General features: G+C 42.2%; 1 protein-coding gene across 4 annotated transcripts in view; it reads left to right on the top strand.

Annotated features, from left to right (window-relative positions):
- FYN (FYN proto-oncogene, Src family tyrosine kinase) overlaps nucleotides 1-25,155 on the top strand; it is a 199,165-nt gene that overhangs the window by 76,204 nt on the left and 97,806 nt on the right. For all 4 annotated transcript variants that reach the window (XM_054569842.1, XM_054569839.1, XM_054569841.1 and 1 more), the window contains one exon: nucleotides 13,645-13,713. The gene's annotated coding sequence lies outside the window, so the exon portion shown is untranslated. The remainder of the gene's footprint in view (nucleotides 1-13,644; nucleotides 13,714-25,155) is intronic.

Genomic DNA, 25,155 nt, shown 5'->3' with positions numbered 1-25,155 from the left:
TGTCTGACCTGTGTCATTACATCTGACTTGTAAGTCCCTGAGTAACCTATATACATTTCTCTTGGAAAAAAACTTTAAAATAAATAAATTCAAACTACTATGCACCATGCCAAACACTGAGTGGGATATTTAAATCATGACATAGCCCCTGCCATATAAAAATTTCCAGTCAACTGAGAGGTAGGACATGCCCACATGATAAGCAAACCTGGATCTAAGAGATGTTAAATAAAAGTGCTAGAATTTCTATTTAGTAAACCTTACTCTCCTTCCTCTGTTTTCTACAATGTCTTCAAGTTCGTTAGCCCGTTCTTTCAACATACCTGAATCTTCTTTCTCATTGCTTTACTTAGGAAGTCATTTCAATCAATGTTATGGTTACATCAGATTTTACCCATTTTGTCACCATGGTGGCAAGATTTCTGTCTGTTTTCTTCACTGTTGTATCCTTAGCCCTCAGAACAGGGCTTGGCATATAGTATGTGTTCAGTCAGCAGATGTTTGATTTTACTGTATGCATTAATAAAAAGGGTCCATTTTTCTTCAAGAGGAGAATACCAGCAAATATTTATATACTTAGGTTGACAATATTTATAGTTCAAAGGAGGAACTGTGGTGGGCAAGAGCTCTAGTTCAAATGTCAGACAAATGAGGATTCAAATATTGGGTCTGCAGTTTCCCAGCTTTGTAATCTTGAAAAGTTAATTAATTTTTTCCAGACTGAGATTTTTCAGCTGAAAAAATGTGGATAACAGAATCTATTCTGTTGGGTTGTTAGTAAGGATGAAGTGAGTTCATTTATAAAGCATAGCAGAGTACCTGGCACATAGTAAGTATTCAGTAGTGTTAGCTATTATTATTTAAAAATGTTTTTTCCTTTCTTTTAAGCCCTTCATGTTGTCAAACTACAGCCCATTCTCAGGGATGTAGAAATATTCCTGATGAGGAATAATACACAGGCTTTGGAGTCAGACCTGACTCTACCACTTGTGTAAATTACTTCTTAGCACTTTGGTTTCTTTATCAGTTGAATAAATATAACATTATCCATGCATAGGGTTACTATAAAGATTAAATAAGATATTGTATATATAGTGCCTATAATATATTTAATAAATGCTCTTTTGTCTTGGTTCAATTTTTGAATACCCCTTTGTGATTGTGCACCCAAGCATATTTGCCTCTCTCCAGTGCAGCGTTCTTCTATTTTGATATAATACACAGAATTTAATACATTTTCACATCACAGCCATATCACACACACTTGTGATTTTTAAAAAAAAATTTTTTCACCAAATAATACTACATATGATACCTGCATTTGTTTGCTGGGGCTGCCATAAAAATTACTGCAGACTGAGTGTCTTAAACAACAGAAATTTATTTTCTCACAGTTCTGGAGGCTAGAAGTCCAGGATCAAGACGTCAGCAGGGTTGATCTCTGAGGCCTCTCCCCTTGGCTTGCAGATGGTGCCTTTTCCCTCGGTTCTCACAGAGTCTCTCCTCTGCACTTACCCTGTTCTCCTCTTCTTATAAGGACTGAAATCATACTGGATCAGGGCCCAACCTAGGACTTCATTTTCCCTCAATTGCCTCTTTAAGGCCCTTTCTCAAATAAAGTAACATTCTGAAGACTGGGGATTAGGACTTCAGCATATGAATGGTGAGAAGGGCATAATTCAGTCCGTAACAATCCCCTCAGTATTTTTTTTCTTTTACTTCGGTGTAGAAAATGCTGGGCACGACCATCTAAGGTTGAATTTTGCAACTCACTAAATTGATTGCCAGGCCATACCTTGACAGGCACTGCTCTTGTAGGTTGTGTTGGTTTACCAGATTAGTGTCAATTGGCATCAGCCTTAGACTCATTGCCTTTGACTCACTGTATGTAAATATAGTCCCAGAAACTCAAACATGTGAGGCAGAGTAAGAAAATCAGAGTGGATAAGCTGCAAACACATAGCAATTATCTGAATTCTGGGGTCAGCAAACTTTTTCTCTGTATGGCCGGGTAGTAAGGCCATTGTATGGCTTTGCAGGCCATGCAGCCTCCGCTGAGGCAGCTCTGTTGTATCCTGACAGCAGCCAGAGACAATATGTAAACTAGTGGGAATGACTGTCTTCCAATACGACTTCATTTATAGGCACTAAAATTTGAATTTCTTACAGTTTTCGCATGTCACAAAATATTCTTTTTTCAACCATTTCAAAATGTAAAAACCATCCTTAGCGCATGGGCTGTGCGAAGGGTCTGTGGTTTGCCTGCCCCTGTCCTGCCCTGATAGAGAAAAGGCTCTCAAAGAATCAGCCTGGATGATGAGCATGTTTGGCTCTTGTGATTTATCTATATTTTCATGTGGAAAATCTCTTTGGCCACTCATAATAAAATTTTTTTACGAATCAAATATTATTTTCTTACCAGAGCTTCCTTCTTACATGACCCACAAAATCATTGTCAGATGGTAAGATTAGGAATAGAATTAGCATCAGAAAGTCTGCACAAAAACAACAAGAGTTTGAATTAAGGGACATCCTTCGGCACTTAAAATTCAGGGAAATGGAGTGCCCAGAGAAAGAGCAGCTCATCTCCAGGGCCCGGCCCCCACGCTTTGCTCTCAGGGTGAGAGTAAGTGAGGTTTCCTTCATGAGAACCCCACATCCTCCGCAGTCCCCTTACTCACAGTTCCTTTCCCAACTCAGAATGCAGGCCACGGTGGGGCTGGCCCTCTCTTACTTCTCTCAGCGGCTGCCTGCCACCCAGGATTCTGTATAAGGACCCAAATCAATCCTCCTACCAGAGGGTCCTCTGAGAGAACACAGCTTCTAAGAAAGCCAGAGTCTGGTCTATAGTTTCTGCACTCCAAGAGATTAATTTCAGTGGTTGGTGGAGCAGTTGTGTGGAGCACATGTCTAATGAAGATGGGCCCGCCTCCGCACAGACTCTGATCCGAAGAGAGAGAGGGCCTCGCATAAAGGCAGACTGGGGGACAGACTTCTCTCTCCACCGGGGTGATGCTGCGCCCTGAGTTAGGTCAGGACTCCACCTCACGACATGTGTATTCCACAGCAGGAATCTGAAGCGGGGAAAATCAACAAAGGTGGGCATTGGTGTCTTGGGAGTTATTTTCCATGTTTCAGACTGCCAGGTGGAAACTATACGTTTGTCCACAGCAAGGCTGCAGAAGCCAGCTGAGCTGTCTATTGTTTCTGGAAATAAGATGATCTCACGTCATGACCGGAAGGGAAATCCTGAGCACCTACTGTGTCCCACACAGAGAAAACACCTTTATCCCCAGAGCTTTTCTGTCTAGAGATGCCGCAGGCTCTATGAGACTTTTTACATTGACATGAAAAAAGAAATTGGACTTCAATATCCAAATTTTCACTTTAAAAAAGCCAATAAGATAAAATGATTTGTTATTTCATTTCGAAACTGTTTGCTTCATCCTGTCCTAACATTTCATAATAAAATAGCTTTAGCATGACAGTCATCTTAAGTGAATAAAAAACACAATTAAATGAAATGGCGCTTTTAAGCTTTTAGCAAAGCAAATTTTTGAATTATCTTGCCTAGATTAAATTGCTGTGCTCTCTTGCTTTCAGTTTTTATAAGAGCTTTGTTTTGTCTCTGGTTTCACTGCATTAACCACTGAGATTTTTTAAATTGAGGTGTTATATTCATACAGAAAAGAACACATTAGTGCACTAATAATGAATTTTTACAAAGCAAGTACTCCCCGGTAACCAGCAGCCAGATAGGGAAAGGACATCACCCAAACACCAGAAGCCCGTTGGACCCTTTTCCAGTCCTTAACCACCCCTCCTCCCACCAAAGATGGAATGACTTCAACTATAAGTTGCTTTTGTCTATTTATATAAATAAAATCTTAAGTATGTATAGGTACTCTGGTCTCTCTTTCCATTATATTTGGGCAATGAATCCATGTTGCTACAAGCTGCAATTTGTTCACTTTCATTGCTGTGTAATATATTGTATAACTAGGTCAAAATTTATCTAACCCTTCTATTGTACATGGGCTTTTGGGTCATTGCCAGCAGATAGTATGATGAGGAACATTCTGGTACATGTCAGTGGGTAAGCATTCGTAACATTTCTGTAGGATAGATTTTTTCAATGGATCCTGGGTCTCTGTCAATTTACCCTCTCGCCAGCACTGTATGAGAGTTCCAGTTGCTCCATATCCTCACCAACACTATGAGTTTTCTCTCTGTCATTTTTAGCTAATCTGGTTGGTGTGTATTGACAATGCATTGTGGTTTTAATTTACTTTTCTTTGATGACTACACTACAGCATTTTTTCTATATTTATTGACCATTTGGATTTCCTTTTTTGAGAAATTTCTTATCAAGTATTTATCATTTCTTTATTGGATTGTCCGCCTTTACCTTAAGGATTTGTAGGAGATTTGGGGGGTATATGTATTACAATGATTTTCTCCACTATGTGGCCTACCTTTTGATTCTGTTGATGTCATTTGATAAAGGCATTCTTAATTTCCTTCATGGTTAACATTTTATCGTGTTCAGTTCTTTAAAAATCTTTATTTTTGCAAGGTATGGAGCTACTCTCTGTTTTCTTCTGTAAGTATTATTATTTTGCTTTTGACATTTAGTTCTCTCACCCAGATGGAATTGATTTTTTTGCATGGTGAAGGTAGAGATTAAGATTCATTTCTTAAGGTTGCTGTAACCCAAAGTACCCCAAACTAGGTGGCTCAAAACGAAAGAAATTTATTTTCTAACAGTTCTGGAGGCTAAAAGTGCAAAATCAAGGTGTGAGCAGGACCATGCCCCCTCTGAAGCCTCCAGGGAAAAATCCTTCCCTGCCTCTGTCCGCTTCCGGTGGCAGCAGGCAACCCCTGGTGTTCCTGGCCGGGCAGCTGCATTGCCCTGATCTCTGCCTCCGTTGTCACATGGCCTTCCTCCCCTCATGTCTCTCTGTATCTGCAATTGCTTCTTATTATAAGAAGGTGTCACATTGGTCTTAGGGCCCACCCTAATCCACTATAACCTCATTTTAACTAAGTATATCTGCACTGACCCTATATCCAAATAAAGTCACATTCTGAGGTACTCGGGGGTTAAGATTTATATGTATGTTGTGGGGGGACACTATTCAACGAACAACACCCAGTGAATTTCAGTGCCGTCTGTCACAAATTAGGTGACTGTCTCTTCGGGTCAAATTTTGGGCCTTTTCTAGGTCAAATTTTGGGCCTTTTGTTCTATTGGTCTATTTGTCTATTGTGGTGCAAATATACTCTCTTAAGGACTATCATTTTATAATGAATCTTGGTATTTGATAGAGTAAACCTTCCAGCTTTGTTTTTCTTCTTCAAGATTATATTGACTTTTGGCACTTTGAATTTCCATATAAATTTTAGAGTCTGCTTGTTGATTTCCCAAAGGGGGGAAAAACTATTTTTTTAATTGAAATTGCGTTAAGGATGCAATTTTTGGAAAGAACTGACATCTTAGAAATATTGAGATTTCCAGTCCCATGTACATGGTATAATCCTCTATTATTTAGGTCTTTACTTTCTCTCAGTAATAAGGCATTCTATTTTTCAGTGTAAAGGTCTTACACATCTTTTGTTGTACTTATTCCTATATATTTGACTTTTCCTTTATGAAGATTTGTCCTGATGAAATAAAAATCAGAGGAAGAGAAGAAAAACCTGTACTGGGTTTACTACTTCACATTATTAAAGAATTTTCTCAAGTTTACCAAGCTTAGCAAGGCTAAGATTTAAGTTGACTCCAAGTAAGAGCTGTGCAAATAAATTAGTTACCATTTGAAGAAATGTAGTTTTTATGAGAGGTAAAATGGTTTAAAATGTAGGATCTTCAGAGGTGAGTAAAAAAGATCGTTGGTAGAAAACAGGTAAAAGTGTTAGGTCACCCGCATTGCCACATGGAGAACCTACACTCAGACTGGAAGAGATGTTAAGGATGAGGTGCAGTTATTGGGTGGATATCTGGAATTTTCAGTGTCCTGAGAACGTTAGGTTTCCCCAGAAGTGCCAAGTGGGCCAGATGGATGGTCGAGGTGGTAGCATTTTGAGTCCTTTTCCCCTTGAACCAGAGAGTAGCTATGTTCCCCTGTTATGTGATGTATTATAATCTAGCAAACACCTTTGAAATGCATGCATGCATGTATATGTGTGTGGCGTGTGTGTGTGAATGTGAATACACAAGGTTCTTGTACTAAAAAAATAGTTTAAAAATACCAGACTATATATTCTTTAACTTGCCATTCAGGCCCAGAATTCTGGAATTTTAGTATAGTAGCCAACTTGCACACATCATTATTAACCTTGATCTTGGCAGCATTGTGATACTGCGTGCATTTCACGGGCCTTCCCAGGAGCCATTGCAGAGTGTCTGTTTGGAGGGTCTTGAGAGTGGTGATCAGGCTGGAAGGGCGCTCGGGGATTTAGCCAGCAGCTGCACCTGCATCATAACAACACAGCGTTTCTTTTCAGGCTTGGGATTGCAGATCCATAGAAATAGCTTCATTTACAAGGGCAAGTCAGAAATAATTCAAGTATACTACAAAAGCAGAGTTTCTGTTTTATTTTACCTGCTACATAAGTGATGTGATCACTTGACAGCAAGTCACTGCCAGAAAGAAGAGAAAGACATGATAATAAATACATGCTTCATTCTCATATACAGAAGCAGAATCTTTTGTTTTTCCACCTACAGTCAACTAATGCTTCTACTGGCGTTTACTTCATTTATTTCTTCCCCAAATAAACTGGGCACCCTCGGCCTGAAAGTTTAAACAACACTATTACTACTACTACTACTACTACTACTACATTATTATTAAGAGAAGAAAGAAAAATCGTATTACTCCTCCTCCTCTTTGGAGCTGATGGAGATTATGTGGAGCAAGGAGAGCCTTAGAATCCCACCCAACTCTCCAGTCACCACTTCGTATGACTAAGCCCAACTACTTGTGCCAATGAGCCCTAAATATATGTCTCTAGTCTGCCTTCAGAGCCAACCTTTTGGGCAGGTGAGGTAAGCTCATGTGCTGGTTTGGTGGTGCCTTACTCCTTGGTGAGCCTCTTATTGTCTCTCGTCCTGGAAATAGCTGATGAGGCCGTGGCAGCTAGCTTTTTGTAGCCTGACCTTCCTGCGCCCTTATTGTGTGGTCAGTAATTCCTTCTGCTGGCTGAGTGCTTTCCGTGCTCATCTCTTTCTGTCCATCGATCTTTCTCCTCTTTTCTTTTGCTCTTTACTCTACCTCTAGCAAATAATAAAGGAAACAACAACCACAAACTTGCTTGAGTTTCCCCAGCTTGTTGGAGTGAAGCCAAGAGGATTAGGGTCCCTGAAGGCAAGGGAAGCAGATGGGTCAGTGGTGCCTCCTCAGAGCCCCCGCCCTTTCCCCCATGGGGAGGAAAGGTCACAGACAATCATATATACTAGGCTTGGTCTCCTAGGGGGCCCTATGTTTTCTGGTTTCCATCCTCCTTCCTTGCGACTGGGCTTTGTTTATGCCCTTGCTTGTTCAATGTATTATCCCACCACTTGGAACACTTTACTTTTTCAGACAATTTATTTTGGCCATGCAGAGAATATTGTAGCATAAAAGGAGTCAGAACTGTATTTTAAATCTATTGTTTTTTTTTTTAAATAAGCTGCCCAGCTTGTACCTCACATTGTACCAGACAGAATAGCAGTAGCCACAGGAAAGCTATGGAGGGGAGGGGAAGTCATTCTCCCTGCCCCCCGCCCCCACATTCTCTGCTTTTGAAAACAAGACTCAGCAAAGACTCACACAGCTGCTCCCTAGCAAGTGGGCCTGCAAGTGTGTGCTGGCTTTATCTTCAGCCTGCACAGGCTAGGGCCGGGCAAGGCTTGGAATCCCGATTACAGACCTTACATAATTTGGCTGAATGCAGCAAAATGACTAGAGGTGCCTCCTCTGTGCAAGGTGCCAGTGGTTCGAAGATTAATGGAGTTTCCTGCCCTCAAGGAGCTGGCTCTTTTACTTGAGGCAGATGGTGTTAAAAGTTCTATTGTAGAGGTATAAATAGAGTGAGGTTAATTCCAGTGAAGGAAATTGGGCAAGAACTTTAGGGAAGGATTTATATTAGAGGTGGGTGAGGGACGACGTGGTTCTCCATTCTTGCAGGAGAAGGTAAGAGCACCTAAGAGGGAAGAAACAGGGCAGCTGAAGGCCCGGAGGAGGGACAAGTGCTGGGAACATCAGGTGCTTTGGTAGGGCTGGGCGCGAGGGGGAAAGAGGACATGGAAGATGAGGCTGAGATGGGTTTAGGATGATGGTAAGTGTCTCTGAGTGCGAAGCTGAAGAGTTTGAGTTTGTGTAAGTCATTGGTGTTTTTAGCGGTGTCATCAACCCCTGAGATTCCCAGAAGTGACTCGAAGGCACTGCAGGGGCAGACGCCCAGAGCAACTCTTCTGTTCTCCATTTTGTGTCCTGGGGTATTATCTTTCTTTTAAAGAGGGTTCCACTTTTTTTAAAAACTGAAATCCTTTGGTATATGCCAAAGAGAGCCATTCGTTTATCCAATTAGTCAGTCAACAAATATTGGGCATCTCCTACATACCTAGCCCTGTACTAGGTTTTGCTGAAAAAGAGCCCTGAAGGTTTTGAACTAGTCAGTGACATGTTAGCAAAAGCCACCAAGTCAGCGGCCTGGATTATAATCCTGGGTCTGCCACCCACTAAACATAAGACCTTAGGCAAGTCTTCTGGCCTTGGTGGGACCAGTTTCTCATTTGGAAAATGCAGTGCTGGACTGGTAAGTCATTCTCACCTGAGACATTCTAGAACTGACATGATCAGTGCTGTAATCCAGAGCTTTCATTTTTGTCAATGGAGTGGATAAAGGAGAGACCAGAGAGGCAGGCCACTTATCGGGGCAATGGCAGGAAATTCTGTGCAAAACATCTTAGGAGTCTGAGTGAGACCTTTCACTTATTCATTCAACAAACATGTAATTCTCAGTACCAGCCACTGGGCTAAGCATTGAGAATGTAGTAGTGGCTAAAACAAACTCTCTGCCCTCAAGTACTTTCTGTCTAGGGGCAGCAGAGGAACAGGGGCCATGGGTCATACATCTAAGGATATAGTTTGAAACTCCTGACAAGGTCCCAGGGGAGAGAAAGCAAAAAGTTTGGGGAAAAAAGAGACCTGAGGTAATAGAACTTAAGGAATATCCTGTGGAAAACCAACTAATATTCACTCCATGATTGCACATTCTTCACCAAGTCAACACAACAAACCCATCCCCAATATATCCTGCTGTAGCTAAGAAGCTATGACACACTAAAGAGGTGATGTTCATTTAGACACCCAGTTTTCCCTGACTACATCACTCCTGTATACAAGGCAAAATTACACCAAAGCCATGTGTGGTTTATATAATAGCAGGTCTATTTGGTTTCCTTCGAAAGGTCTTTATTAAATACTATTGATGTGTAAAAAGTCATATGGGTGGCTACCTAATCTTTTTCCACACCAAACTTCTCACTCTCTCGCTCTCTCTTTCTCTTTCTCTCTCTCTCTCTCTCTCTTTTTCTTTTTCCCAAGTTTTTGGAGTGGATCCAGGAGCAGACTCTGAGAGCCTCAAACTTTTTGTTATTTACCCTTCAGTAATTACATGTCACAGGTTGTCTTTCCTATTAGAGTCTGAGGCTAAGCAATTAGTCTCCCATTGTCCTTGCAGGAAATGACACCCATGTGACTTCTGGGGAAGGCAACTGTTGATCACTTTGGTTAAAATAATTTGGAAAGTGTTCGGCACTTCCTCTGGTTGATAATTTAGACTGGCTAATTTAGAAAGCTTTTGGAAATGGACAAAGCAAACAATGGTTGTCAGAACCGGAAACACTACTGGGTCAGTTCCCCCAACAAAACGAGTCTCTGAACTGTCGCTCTGGTCTCTCAATGCACTGAATTGTCTGGACTCCAGCATGTGGTTGAGTTGGTGCCTGGATTATGTTCCCTTTATAATGCTTTATTTAGGGATGTTTTCTAGCTGCCGATAATTGAAAACCCAACTCCAAGAGACCTGAATAATAAGAAATGTATTGGCAGTTCCGTGACTCCCCAGATGTCAGGGTGGGCCTAATGCGATCACCCCACTCTGCTTCCCTAAACTCTTTCTGTCTTTGCGCTCCTCTCTGGACCAGTTCTATCTTTAAGTGGGAGCAAGATATCTATGGAAGTTCTGGGTGTCACATCCCACACAACATTCAGGAGGGAATTTCTCCCAGAAGAATGAGGAGAAGCTCCCCACAAAACCTTCATATCTCATTTTCCTGAATTAGGTCACATGCCAGTTCTGGAACCAATCGCAGGAAAGGGAGTTCCCGTAGATCAGTGCATCTCAAACTTCAGTGTGCACACAGATCACCTAGGGGTTTTCTAAAATAGATTATGATTCAGTAGGTTTGGCGTGGGGCCTCAGAGCTGAAGCCTCCCAGAAGCTCCCAGGTGATGCCGATATTGCCGGTTGGCACAACGTAACGCCTTAAACTACTCAGATCCCCACCCTTTAGCTGCGGCTGCTATCACCTGCCCATGGGACACTGTGATTGAAGCAATAGAGGGGATCTGTTAGGAAGAAGGAGGAGGGAATGGCCCCATGCAGATGGGAATTGTATTAGAGATAACTTCTTCCCAGTATGTAATGAAATTGTTCCCTTCAAACCGGGAGCCACACACAATAGTCTATGATATGTATCAGAAGTAAAAAATACATGCAGTGTAATCTGTTGCTGTATAGGAGCACCTATAAACATCTCATTATTTATTTATGAGGATATATATATCATAATTCATGAAACGGAAGATAAAACAGTCATGCTGCCCTCTTCATTATCATTCATCTATTTTTGTTTAGTACCATGTATCTTGTGCATCTCAAAAGGAATAAATTCAAATGAAATACATTTACATGTCCTTAAGAATAAGAGTCTGTGCCAAGTCGAGCCTTTGTCTTTGAGTGAATGTCTCATCAGTCTTGGTTACTAGGGTGGAAGAATACATCCCACTTATCATAAGAGTCATTTGACACGGTGTAGGGCTTGAAAAGTGTTGCCAATGGTGAATTTCTGCCAAAACAAATGGTCACAGTGCCCTTATGAATGGTTTCAGTGGAGAATATCATTATGCTCTCTTCATTTGAAAAGGAAGAGCTAGTCTGTTATATTTTTGTTTTTCTTGGCAAAAATACGCAAGAGTCCTGAGCTGCAGCTATTCAGGAAAAAGACTGATAAGACTAAAGGACTGATGTCCATCATGAGGCTGATCCATGACAGATTCAATGGAGTTCAGAATGAAATATGCAGCCAGGTGTTTAGGAGACTTTCCTGATATGGTCACTTTTGGTGCCATCTCTGACTTCATATGCAAAGACAACATCACTCAGGAGAGGAGATGGAATTTTGCTGCTCTATCTACCCTGGAACCACCTACCCTGGAACCATGGGCTCACACAACTCTTAACTGGCCTTGCCTGCATGAGTCACAAGGTACCTGTGCTTAGGAAATCACCAGCTATTCTTTGTCTATGCAAAGGCCCTGAAAGGTAAAGAGATTCTCAGACAGGCCTAAGTCAGACAGACACCCCTTTTGTCGGTAGAATGATTGAAGGACTGGTCTGTTCCCCGGAGACCTGTCAGTCAGCAGCATTGACTAAGCATTTACTCTCTAAAGAGAAAAAGTAAAGGAAGAGAGCATTTTGTTGCCTAATTTCAGTACTTCATACTCCAAATATGGAATGTTTAGGTGTCCCTTCTACATATTTAGGACCCCCTAAGCTGCCAAAGAGATGTAAGGTAATACTAATATTAGCTGAACCTGTGTAGGATAAGCAAGGTTGTGCTGTCACTGAACAGTGCTGACCGAATGTCCTCCTACTGTGCCACCTGTGAGGAAGGGCATTTTTAGCCACGGGGTGGATTTTAAAAATGGGGAAAAAATAGGGCCTTCCCTTACAACTGAAAGACATACAACTTGAAAAGTAGGAAACAGTAAGTACATTTAAAGTATCTGTATCAACTAATATAAAATTAAAAAACAAATAGTAGCAAGGTAATCCCAAATTAGGAAAATCAAGATAGAAAGGGCTCAAGAAAATGAACATTAAGCTAAGCCTTTAAGTGGGGATACTTGACCTGGGGTCCGTGGATGGAATTCAGGGGGTCTGTGAACTTGGATGGGGAAAATGTTCTCTCTTTATTTTCATTAACTCTTAACTGAAATCTAACATCTCCTTCTATTATGGAAATAGCATTAGCTATTCATTGGCAATAGAAATTACACGGTTTTTCCTATTACATTATAGTTAAAGATATCCTGAGATATCATATATGCTCAACACTACTTCAAAATTAGTCATTAGTAAACTTTTACTGAAATTTATTTAAATATTGAAAGAAGCACATAACAATTGTTATATGTTTTGATAACTGTATATCAATATACTTCTTTTGCATTTCATGTGTTAATTTCAAGCATTTTTAAAACATTATTCTGAGAAACATATCTCTAGATAGTTATGGCACAAAATTAGGTGAAGAGCTCCTGCCTTAGAGAATGGCTGGGCCTCCTACCAGCACTTAGGGGACAGAAGACATGGCTCACACGGGGCAGGTGACTGGATGCCCCAGCGTTTGATGGGAAGATGTGGGGATAAAGCTGAGGTGAGCTGGAGCCCCAGGCTAAGATTATTTCACAGATAAATTTGTGGGTAGTAGGAAGCAGTGCAAGATGTTTCCACTGAGGCTTTATAGCTGTGTTTAGGAAGGATGCTTTGCGGAGCCAGGAGGCTGGGATTGGAAGGGAAGAAACAGGAGGCCAGAGACCAGTTTCTGCCAGGACCGATGCCAGCCAGAGAGAGTGATAGTGAGAGCGGAGAGAGAGCTGGGAGTCTGAGCGTGCCGGCAGGACTGGAGGGCAGGCGTGGGCCGCGGTTTGCGGCAAAGGTGAGGAAGGCCATGGCAGGCTTCAGGTTTGAGCGACCAGGAGAAAGAAAATCACTCTTTATGTTCACCAAGTACTTACTTGGGCCAGATACTGTTTTAAGCCTTTCTATGTCATTTAATGTTGTCGAGTTTAGATCATTTAATCCTCATAATGACCCTTTGAGGTCAGTATGATGATTCCTATTTTTCAGATAAAATGAAGTCCAGAAAAGAGAGATCCGAGTTTCACGGCCAGCAGAAGAGAAGGGGATGTGCTATTGAAAGAAGCAGGAAAGAGGAATGGTTTGGGGGGAAAATACTATGAGTTCAACTTTAGATATTTTTGCATTGTTCTCTTGTCTTCAATTATTTTAAAGGGCTAAAAATTCAAATAAAGCATTTATAAGCATTTTCTGGCGTATTTTGTTGTCCATATTTTTATTTATTTGGTATTAGTGAGTGTTGAGGTTATTTGTAAATTGGTTTCATGTTCCTGTGAAAAATCAAAGAGGAATTTGGCAGTAAGAGTGTGGTACGTTGACAGGTGCCCAAAACAAGGAAGACGTGCAGTATCGAGAAGGGAAATACAATATGTATGTGTGTGTGTGTGTGTGTGTGTAATTACATCTTTAATGATGCATCTATCCTTTTGTTGTGGTATTATTTTTCAGGACCACTCCAGCAGCTGTATTAGAAGACATGTGGTGTATATAAAGTTTGCGTAGTTGGGGGAAATTTTGGTAAGTGTCACTGCATTGTTTTCTAAAACCTTTTTTGTAAGTGGTGCTCACAAAGGGAAGCCATTGTTTTGTTCTGTGCATCTTTAAATGTGCATTAAACTTAGACAAAATGCCATTTTATAATTAAATTTGACATTCAATTGGTGCTTTTTGACTGTACGACTTTTTTTCTTGTTATTTCTAATGGTATTAAGCAATATGGGTTTTCTAAAACTTAATAAGAAGTCTAGATTTAGGAAAGCTGCTGGATGCAGGGTAGAGAATGCCCTTGAAGGTTTAGCTTATGTTTTAAGTCAACCAGAGAATGTGAGTAATAAACTTGTGGACCAAAAGAGTGAAATAAAATGAAAAGTCTAAAGCAGAGAGATCCTTATGGCCTCTGTGTTGAAATGAGAGAGAAACAGGCAATTAGCTGCTTGGGGAATGGGAAATTAGAGAGACTTAAGAATCCAGCATGCCTGGGAGCCAGCCTACAAAACAGCATAACAGTGGCCTAAGAGACCAAGATCATTTAGTTCAGCAACCACTTGCTAGCAATAATAAAAAGAATAGTCTTTGGATTTGGGAGACCTAGGTTAAAATTCAAATTCTACACTTACTGGTTGTTGCATAACTTCTCAGAGCCTCAGTCTCCTCATCTGTAAAATGTTACCTATTTCGTAAGGTGATTGTGACAATAAAATGAGCTAGGTAGTGCTGGGACATAGTAGATGCTCAATAAAGCAGTTATTCTTGATAACAGAACAGGCTTGTTTGGAAACTGGACAGTTGCCACAGAGGTCAAGCCCTCAAAAGGTGTTCATATCTCCCAGCAGAGGGGCTGCTGGAGCTGGGTGGGTTGTGCCTCCTTTGCTCTCACAGGGGACAGCAGACTTGGTCACTGCAGTCCCTCCTCTAGGGCCTATTCCAGTACAAGCCGTGGGGCCAAAATGTTTGTCTTCTCTAACCCTGTCTGCCCCTTCCTAGGCAAACGCAGATAATGTAACTTCCCTTCCTGCCACCCGTAGAGCCAATTGAAGTCACATTGTTGAATCTTTGTTCAGTTTTGGAGTTAATGTTACTTTAAACCAAAATAACAGGGAGAGAAAGAAAGGTTGGGAGTAGATGGTACCCTTCATTTGGACCTTAGTTACCAAGTTCAGGCTTTCATTTCCAAACCTGTCTTTTGATTTTTTTTGGGGGGGGGAGTCTATGTATATTATGTAATTTTCACAGAAATCCCATTAGTGGACTGATTCTTTTTGAGCTTTGACTAAAAGAATTTGGCTTTGGGGTCGGGCCTTTACCTGTGGTTGGGGGAAATGAACTGTGTCACTGTGGATAGGCTAGTGTTTATAAGATCTGGTGTCGAAGTGACAACCCTCTAATTTCATGGAATCAGAAGGACGGACCCGGCCTCAGGGTTTGTCTGGCCTAATCTTCCACTAACTAAACAAGCCTCAGCATCCCTGTAGAGGGAAATTCACATTCTCTCAGAGATGAGCCTAGTATTGCCCCACGCCACTTGCTCCAATTAAGAAAACAATCAGGAGCACAGGAAGATTTTAAGGGGTGAGGAAATTGTTCCAGATCTTGATTGTGTTGGTATTTATACAACTGTGTGCATTTGTGAAAACTTACAGAACTATACAATAGAAAGGGTAAATTTTGCTGTATGTTAATTAAACCTTAATTTTTAAAATGGAAAAAAAAACAGACAGACAAATATCTGGGCATTTGGCTCAAATTGTTCAAAAGGAAGAGGGCGGGTGGGTGGGAGTGAAAGTAATCTAGTCCTTATATGAAACTACAATATGAACTCCATAGGTCAGAGACTGGGTCTTCTTTCTTCCTGTCGTCTCAGTGCCTGGCACCTGGAAGGCCGATGATAAACATTTATCGAACTACCTACTGCTCTTAGTCACTTTTTAAGCAAATGAGACAAGTCCACTCACTTTCCCACACACCAGCTCACCAGATACTTAAAGACGACCTCCTTCCTCATTTACCTTTTCTTCTTTGGACTGAACCTAACATCACCCATTCCTTGATTCTTTGTCTCCTGATGTTATTTTCCTATCTCTCCCCACCCTGCAACTCTCCTTGAGGAAGCATCTGCTTTTCCATGTCCTTTTTCACACTTGGCACAGCTTTAAAAATGCTGCCCCTGAGGGGGTCTGGCCCTGGAGGAGCACAGTCAGCCATCGATTCTGTAGATGATATTAGTAGACACCAACCCAAATCTTCTTCCTTCATAATCAGTCCTGAGTGCTTGGTAGTGGATTGTGAAGGGTTTCTTAAGAGTAGTCTTCTAAGAATGGAGCTCCCAAAAGTAGGGAGGATAGCAGTCCAGGAGATCGGGTTGCAGATTCATCCTGTTAAATGTCTTGACTGAAATGAGGTCATGCTGCCCTTATTTTGAGACAGCAGTAGTGCTGTTTATAAATCTGTTGAGTAGTAGTGTATCACAGATCCTGATTCTTCATTATGAGTCATAGGAAGTTTGAAATTCTTAAAACTAAAACTTGTGGATGCCTTGAAAATCTAGATATATATTTCTCCTGGCCATGCCGGGGGAAGTACATAAGTACATAAATAGAGAGCAATGGTTCTCAATCCAGGCCAACTTTGTCCTCCTAGAAGACGTATGGGAATGTCAAAAGACATTTTTGATTGTCACAACTTGGGGAGTGTATGCTTCTGGCTTCTAGTGTGTGGAGGCCAGGGATGCTGCTAAATACCCCGCAATGTGCGCTGAACTCACAAACGAGTGATCCAACCCAAGATAATAATTCCAAGGCTGAGAAACCTGACATAAAAGAAATAAAAAAAATTTTAGTGTCTATATTATTCATTATTTTGAAGGTTTAAAATCTTAAATATTTTGACATTTAGTTACATGTATTTAACTAGAAATCATTAAAATGTTTGTTCAAAGAATCATAGGTCTAAAAGGGTTCCCAAGAAGCTATCTCGTACATTAACTCTGACTCCAAACAAAAAATGGTCTAAATGAAATTCAGACAGATGGGTGTCTGAAGGCTTATGCTGACAACTGGCAACTAAAGCTAAAAGCGAGACTCACACAACATGATCCCAGCATTCACACAAAAGAGATTGTCTTATATTTTGAATTTTAACACCAGTTCCTTCACATGTGTTTGTCTTTAGATGACCTCTGAGATAAAACAGCATTTCAGTCTGGGCTAGTCCTTCCTTCTGAATCATGGTACCGATTCTATTGTGATAAAAATGTGTTTAGGGAGGAGAGAGATCTCATTACCGATGATTGAGCCTGGGTATTTTGGTACACAGGGCTGTATATTTGCATCAATTTCCTAGTGATACCACAAGTAGTTTAGAGCCTTTGTAGCCCCGTATGGCTACATTTGCTGAAGCAGGGAGATTAAAGCAACATATGTGAAGTTGTGATATAGGACAGTCCACTTGAAAAGACTTTAATTATAGGGCCTATTTTGAGAGGGTAACTGTGCTGTTTGTGAGTATATTTTGGAATCCACTAACCTAGCTTCAAGACCAGTAATATCTTCCCAGAAAGGGTGTGGTGTGTGCTTGAGGACCTAAATGTTTTCCTGCCAAAAGCTTTGGTGTGATATTCTTTCGACTTTACTCCCCTTCATTTTTCTTTTTCTGATAATCTTTCTTCTTGCAAGAATGGTATGAAAATGCATTCTGGAAAGCTGAAGGAGGATAAAAGATCTCATTTCAGATGGCCAAGCCCAGAGATTTAGGGACTTAAACATTATCAGTCTGCTGTTTTTAAGATGAATAGAATTTGGAAAATGTACCAAAGCTGAATAGTAAGCAGAGTCAAGTGACACTATAAAAATACCATATCGGCACTAAATATTTTAATGTATCTGTAGGAAAACCCACACATTTACAGCTGTTTGAGTCCAGAACCCCCTTTCCATCCCCTGAGTTATTCCCATGGGTCGTTGCCATGCTCTTTCATAAAGGCTGAGAACCTGGAATGGGCATCTGCTTTCACTTCTGCTCTTCAAGACTTGTACCCTTGCCCTGCTCTGCCTCTGGTGCCCCCCGCCCCGCGCCCCCGCATTCCCCTGTTAATTCCTGAGGCCTTGGCCTTAAAGAGGGTTAGACTTTCTGCCCAGTCAGCACATCCTAGTCCTCCTTTAAAAGTGAATGATAAAGGAGAAATTAGATCAGCAAAACAAAATTAGCTTCTCATTTACACTATAAGGGAAGGGAGTGGAGAAGAACACACAGAAAGAATAAGAACAAGCCATTTTGTAACCCAAAAGCCTAACCAGACCTAAGGGCAAAGAAGCACTTTGACTTCAATTCCAAGTTCACGAAGGCAACAAAATGAGAGCCAGAATGTTCCGTGAGGGAAAGCTGAGAATCTCTGAAGAGGTGTTCATGTTCTCCCAGAGGCGACCTGCAGCTCCTGGGAATCAGTCACCCAGGGAGCCTGTTGAAAAGTGCAGGTCCGTGGGCCTTCTCTAGACAGACAGAAGCTGAATCCCTGTTGCAGTTGTGCATCTTCATGCTTAAGGCTCTTTGGCACACTAATTTGTGCCACTGATTGCTCCAGCCTTCGTTCTCAGCTTTGTTCAAGGCTTACAGCCCCATATGAGGTTGTTTGCAACAGCCCTGCCCAGCCTCTAAGCTTCCCTTCTACGAGCAAGCATCGCTGAAGAATGTAGATTGCAGACCAGTCCATCGTTTTGTAAGTCAGGCGGTGCCTGCCGCTCCATGCTCTGGTGTGCATGAGGGAGTATTCTGTCACCTGGTTCTCTTGATCCCTGAAGTAATTCCCTGCCCGTTCCAGGTTAGTTTTGGTACCATTCTAAGCCAGATTCTTGGAAGGTACTTTAAGACTGCCATCCTGCTTGTCAGCTCCAATAGACCACTTATCTGCCCATCAGCTTTCATTCTGAAGTCATACTGTGGTGGGGCTTTTATCTGCAGCAACACTTATAAACCAAAATTTCCCACTTACGGAGGGGAAGTGCTTCCAGAATAAGTAACTGTCGTGTGTGTAGTACATGACTGGACAGCTAATACTGTGGGATAGATCCCACCTGGGATCCAGGTGGTTGGACCGCCCCCGCCTCTGACTGGCAGGCTGCCTATGTGAGTGTGTGTTGTGGTATCACTTGTATAGCTGGTTTAAGTTTATACGGAGATGTGGCACATTTGCTCCTCCCAAACCACTTCTTGGGTGGTGGAACAGGTATTACTCCCAGATAAAATCTGAGGCTCAGAGAATTTGGCCTGTGTCGAAGGCAGGGGGTGTCTGAGAGTGCAGGGTGTTTGTTCTCCTCCCGTAGACTGGAGGCAGGGTTGGCATGGAGTGAGAGAGGAGGTGGGGCAGCCATGGCTAATGCTGCAGGGCTGGGTCAGTCCTGCGCAGTGAAGAGTTGTCCCCAGCACAGGGCACAGTGACCATTGTGCCGCCACGGAGAAACACTGCTCTGAGGTTGTGCGGCTGATACGCAGGAGAGCCGGATTCATACCTGCATTCTCTGAATCCAGGCCCTTTGTGGCCCTCTCCGTGTTAAAGGCCTCCCAGAATTAATTTCCGCTTTGTCAGGAGCTCTCAGGCATTGCATCGGAATTCGGAGTGGCTGTTGTGTGGGCTATAGCATGGTGCTGTCTGCACCAGGACTCAGGCTCCACACACTGCATGAGAATGAGCCTCTAAAACCTCAGTGGCCTGCTGACCAGCACCCTGTACCTGTCGTTCCTCTGTCAGCACCGAGAGCAGGTGGAGAGAAAGTGTCATTTTTTTGAAAAGATCAAAGCCTGAGAGAATGCCCACCCACAGCCTTTGATCCAGTCTTACCGGCTTAAAAATCATTCAGATAGTGAATTAGGTGTCAGTTTCAGGAGGTTTTGATATGGTATCTTTGGCCTCCTACCTACCTGGTCAGCTTCTACAGCCTGCTGGTGGAGCTTTGTTTAAAGTTTGGCTTTGATGTCAGGCAGCAAAAAAAGTCGTCAGTGGCTACATCAGTTTGAATGAGCACACATGGCATTTTTTAAAGTGGTAAAAATAAAAATGTATTGAATGAAAAGGCACACAGTGAAGCTGACCTGAATATAAATGTAAATGTTGAGGTAATTATGAAAAGGGAAAGTGTAATATTATCTGATCTGGCTATTTTTTTTCTTTACTGTTTTTTTTTCTTCTCTCCCAGTTGCTTTCCCAACTTTTTATTTGAAAAATTTCAGATCTGTGAGTTGGGAGGATGGTAAACCCAACACCTATGTGGCCATTACCTAGATTCACCAACAGTTCTAAATTTGCCACATTTGCTTTTTTTATTTCCTCTTCTAATTTTATAAATATAATACATATTGCAATTGTATAAATATTTGTTGCACCATTTGAAAGTTGCAAACAACTTGACATTTTATCACATATCTCCTAAGAATAAGGACATTCTTTTCTATAACAATATTATCATACCTAAGAAATGTAACAGTAATTTCATAATGTAATCTACTGTGAAGTCCATATTCAGGCTTTCTTCATTGTTCTTGGCTGCTTGTTGTGTAGAACATCTTGCACTCTGGGACTGTCTGTTTCTTCATGGTGTTAATTTACTCCTCGGTTCCTGAAAATTGTTATATCTAGAAGCTTGTTGTTAGATGCAGGTTAACACCTTTCGACAAGAATATTTCATAGGTGGCATTGCACGCCTGATATTATATCCCATCAGGAGGTGGGTGATGTTAACTTATCACACCATCTATGAGGAGGAACCCCCCCCCAAAAAACAATTATTTTCTGAAGGGTGGGCCCCTTGCAGTACAGGCTTCCCCCAATAGCTGAGCGTTTTAGGAACCCATCTGTGTCAACGCACTAGCTGACGTTGTTGTGAGAGGCTGTGTGGAGCTTCAGTGAATTTTTTTTAAGACTCTTTCAATATGTGTGCCCATTTCATGATAGATGATTTATGAGTGCACCTGCCTACACCATGCTGAGTGTTCAGCAGTTTTTGACTAAAAATGCTATGAATGCCATGCCTTGATCATTATTACATTGGAAGAGTGTCTGATATTTTTTACCTTTTGCTTCTCTTCCTTAGTTATTTATAGTGAATGATCTGGGCCTTCTTATTTTTCCCAATAATGATTTTTTAGCTACATCTCCAGTGGTCAGCTCAATTTTGTTGTGATAATAGATTATGCCAAATATTTTTCTTTCTTGCCTTTGGAATAAGGAGTAACTTTAGCAGAGCATATACTGCATGCCAGGTACCACACAGGATCCTTACCTATAGAAATTTTTTTCACTCTCTTCCCACACGACAGCTCAGACTAGTGAGCAAAATACTTGCTCAAGGTCACACAGCTCCTATGGTAGAGCTAAGATCAGTCCAGATCTGTCAGGTTTAGAGCTAGGGTTTTTCTACTCTTGCAAGTTCCTTCTGATCCCCAACCCTGGCTGTGTCCCCCACCTTACAGTTCTTAGACAAAGGCCTTCGTGACTGGGTAGGTCCATAAACAAGGCAAGTCAGTTGGGAGGTGGGTGTGCAACTGGAGAAACACAAGCCACACACACCTAAAAGGGGCATGTGCTACTGGGTCTCAGACAGTATGGGCCCAGCACTACCAGAGATTGTGATCAGCATATGAACAATTCCAACTTTTTAATGTTGGCAGCTAACATATACTGTTCTGACACTCATCAGTCGAATCATCACGTCTCAGCACCCGCACCGCTGCTGGTGGAGGCCACTTTGAGTCAGCCAAGGCTTTGTTTAGGAATGGAATTCATTGCTTGCCTGTTTGTTTTTAAATTTCTCTTTTAAACAGTAATTAATATCCTTGAAATTTGATTTGATGAGTGTTTGATTTTTGAAGAGAGGGAAAGTTAGGTTTCATGGAGGCAGTACTTAACTGGCATATTATTATAAAAGCTGGGATTTATTAATTGGAAGGTTAATAACACCACAGCAGATGGTTCATCTGTAGCTTTGAAAGAAAGTGCATATATTTCCCTCTGAATATCATCTGTAGGATTTTTCTCTTTGTGAATTGTTCTCTGATTCCATAAGAAGAGGATGAAGTCTGTCTGTTTGACCCATCCTCCTTGTTCTTTGTGTGTTATTTAACTGTGTTAATGAGTCACAGAAGAATCCATAGGCTCGTTCCCATGAGAATAACAGAAGCAGAACTGACAAAGATAAATCGCAGTGCTTCCCAGGATGGGCCTCGGTTGGCGCAGTGTGGGCTGAGGATGAAGACCTCTTAGGTTAATTCTGATGTCTTTAGCAGAATTGTTCTTGAATTTGCAGTGATTGAGAAGGACTGCAGGCAAAGACCTCTGCTCTAACTCAACCATGCAGGAATTTAGTCCTGCCCTCCCGTTTTGTAGGTTAACCACCTGAGGCACAGAGAAGTTGAGTTGGGCCCAGGTCAGACCTCATTAGCTTGGGCCTCTCTGATTGATTCTCACATTTCCTAAAGCTAAAGTTTTTAGTCAACAAGTAATAACTGTAATGCTTCACCCTGGCACGTCACTTATTGTCCACAGTGTTTCTCATAATTAACATGATGGAAAGTGTGGTTTTTCACTTTCCTGCCAGTACAAAGGTTCTCACCCTGTAGTGAACCTGCCACCTGGGGAACATTTACCAACCACGCAAGTCCTGTCCTTCCTCGTCCCCACTCCACCTGCCCCCTCACCGAGGGAGTGAGAGGGCCAGGGGCCTCCCTAACCCTGTGCTGGTAACCCCAGCGCGCCATCACTCCCTACCTCCTCAGAGGTTTCAGATCACCTTTTCCAGATCGAGGATTCCCTTTTTTCTTCTTTTGACAAATCCAGTGACCAATTCATATTTTTTTACCAAAGTTGTTTTACAACTTTGTTGCTTCATTATGGAATTTCAAATATGTAGACAGAAAGTATAGCATGATGGACCCCCCATGTCTTCCTTCCCCAGCTCCAACAATTACAGACATTCTGCCATTCTAATTCCATCTGTACCTGGGTTATTTTTTGACTAATTCAAATTTGTTTCATAGATGAGAAGGAGAGCATAGTCTGTGAACTAAAAATTGGTTGCCTGTCCTTCTGGGTTCTTCCCCCCACCTTTCTGCACTTAATCTTCACAGCACCCCTATGCATTGTTACCCCCATTTTAAGACTTTGGAAACTGAAGCTCCAAGAAATTACATACCTGCCTAAGGTCTCCCAGCTCATAAGCACTCAAGCAGGGATTCACATCCAGAGTTGTTTAAAAAGCATGCTTTCCCCACTAAGCTGCACCTTAGAAAAATAAGTACTATTTTTTAAAAAAAAGTAGTTAAAACATTTTGCAGTATGGATAGATGGGTAGCTACGTGATAAAGCAAATATGGTACAATGTTAACATAAGAAGTTAAGTGGTAGTATATAGATGTTCAGTGTAAAATTATTAAAACTTTTTGTTTGAAGCTTTTCATCATAAAATGTTGGGGGTGGTGGGGGAGCGGAATCCCAGGAGAAGCAAACTTTATCTTAACCATCAAGCAGTGGACAAAACACACAAGCTACTTGCAGATACTTACTCCATTGGTATATGCTCCAAAGAAACAGATTTGAGACTTGAATGAATTTTAATCTTAAAAATAGCAAGCCAGGGATAGAAATTACATGATGTACCCAATCAACATTAACCAGTGGCTCAGAAAACCAGTTGCAGAATCAGAGCCTTTCCCAGGGTGGCCCCTCAACTGTGGACAGCTCAGGAAGCCTCCTCGCTGTTGCTGTTCATGAAAGACCAGAACAGACATAACAGTGGACAATTCTCTTTTCCAGTTCCAGCCACTTAGGAGGGACTCCATCATTTAACCAACGAACATTTTGCATACATGCAGCCTACAGGTTGAAGCTGTTTCTGTGTATGGAAGGACATAATCATTTTTTTATTGTTATTCTTGTTTATTCTACTATAGTTGTCCCAGGTTTTCCCCCTTTGCCCTCCTCTGTGCAGCCCACCCCCCGCTCCCACAGTCAATCCCCACACCATTGTCCACGTCCATGGGTCATCCATACATGTTCTTTGATTAATCCCTTCCCCTTCTTTTAAACACTACATCATAAACATAGAGCCACACACATGACTCCATTACTTAATGCAGACCCCGCTTTGATGTGGAGCTGGCCTGGTCAGGCACAGCTGAGCAGCCTGCTGTGTTGGGAATGCTGGTTGGAGGCAAAGATTCCCTGCCAGGGGATTCCTCAGGGCATGTTGTTGCTGATGGTACAAGGAGACCCCAGGTGGGCGGCCAGCAGGCCCCTCTCCCACTCCTACAGAGCCCTGTACGTCCCAGCAGCCCAAGCTTGGCTGCCATTGGCATTACCCAGCCTGCCCTTCAGTGCATGAGGCCAAGTGCTCCTGGCCCAGGGAAAGCCCAGCCATGCCAGCTTTAGCATTCTGTGGAAGAGGGAGCTGCTTACAAAAGCGACCTCTCCAGAATCGTCCAGGGTCCCCACAAACTGCAAAACTGGAGCCATAGCGGGAAATCAAGAAGTTTCCAGTAACAATCATTCCCACTGGTTTCCAAATCTGCAATTGAATCTTGGGGCCCATGTGACTCACTGGTGTCCATACTATTATGCTATTCTCCTTTCCCTAGACCCTGCGCAGAATTTAAAGCCTTTAAGAGGTAGCTGTTTTGAGTTAATTACTCAAGAGGCAGCTTCCTTCACCCTGCAGGGTGAGGCAGTACAGGCTAGAAGAGCAGGCTTTGGACATGAATCTCAACTTCACCATTACTGGCTGCGATACGGGGAAAGTTGCTTAATTTCTGGGAGGCCAGCTCATATAATTATTATAAGGTTTGGATTCAGATAAAGTATGTAAAGTTACCCAGCATAGTCTTGGGCCCATAGCAAGTTCACTAAGCTCTGGTTTGCCTTTTCTGTCATATGGGTGATATGTTGTAGGTGTGAAATGAGGTCTCATATCCCTGCCTGTAGCTGGTGGTGTGAACACCTCTTGTCTCTTGGCATCTGTGCACCACAGTTTCATCATCTAAAGATGGACTGCCTGTTATCCAAGAAGCTGTGATTTAAAAAAAAAAAAAATTATACTACCTGATTGCTCCTTAGGGCGTTTCCGCAGGCAGGTCCTAAGCAGGGAGCAGCCCGGAAAGGGTGAGGCTGGGAGCAGACTGGAGACTGTGGGGTTGGTGAGATTAAGGTAGGGAGGGCCCAGAAGAAATGATCAAAATGAGACCAGAATCAAAAGGTTGGCATTTCTAAAAACAAAGATTGCGCTTGGGAATTTAGCCAGGGGCAGGCCCCAGGGGAGACCGAGTTACACCAAACCAAGGGGTGTGGGTGTCCGCGCTTCCAGTCAGTTCCCCACAGGAAACCTAACTGCAGCCTGGGCCGCGTGCGCCTCCCTGCCTGGGAGGCTCCCAGCTGCTTCGGCCGGGGAGTAGACCACTGCAGCGTGACTGCCCACACCCGCGGCT

The sequence above is a fragment of the Pteronotus mesoamericanus genome, unplaced genomic scaffold (genome assembly GCF_021234165.1).
Source record: "Pteronotus mesoamericanus isolate MK-2021 breed Mesoamerican mustached bat unplaced genomic scaffold, CSHL_Meso_final contig_20, whole genome shotgun sequence".
Taxonomy (NCBI): Eukaryota; Metazoa; Chordata; class Mammalia; order Chiroptera; family Mormoopidae; genus Pteronotus; species Pteronotus mesoamericanus.
The sequence above is the reverse complement of the archived record's forward strand: the minus strand, read 5'-3'. Positions and strand labels throughout refer to the sequence as shown.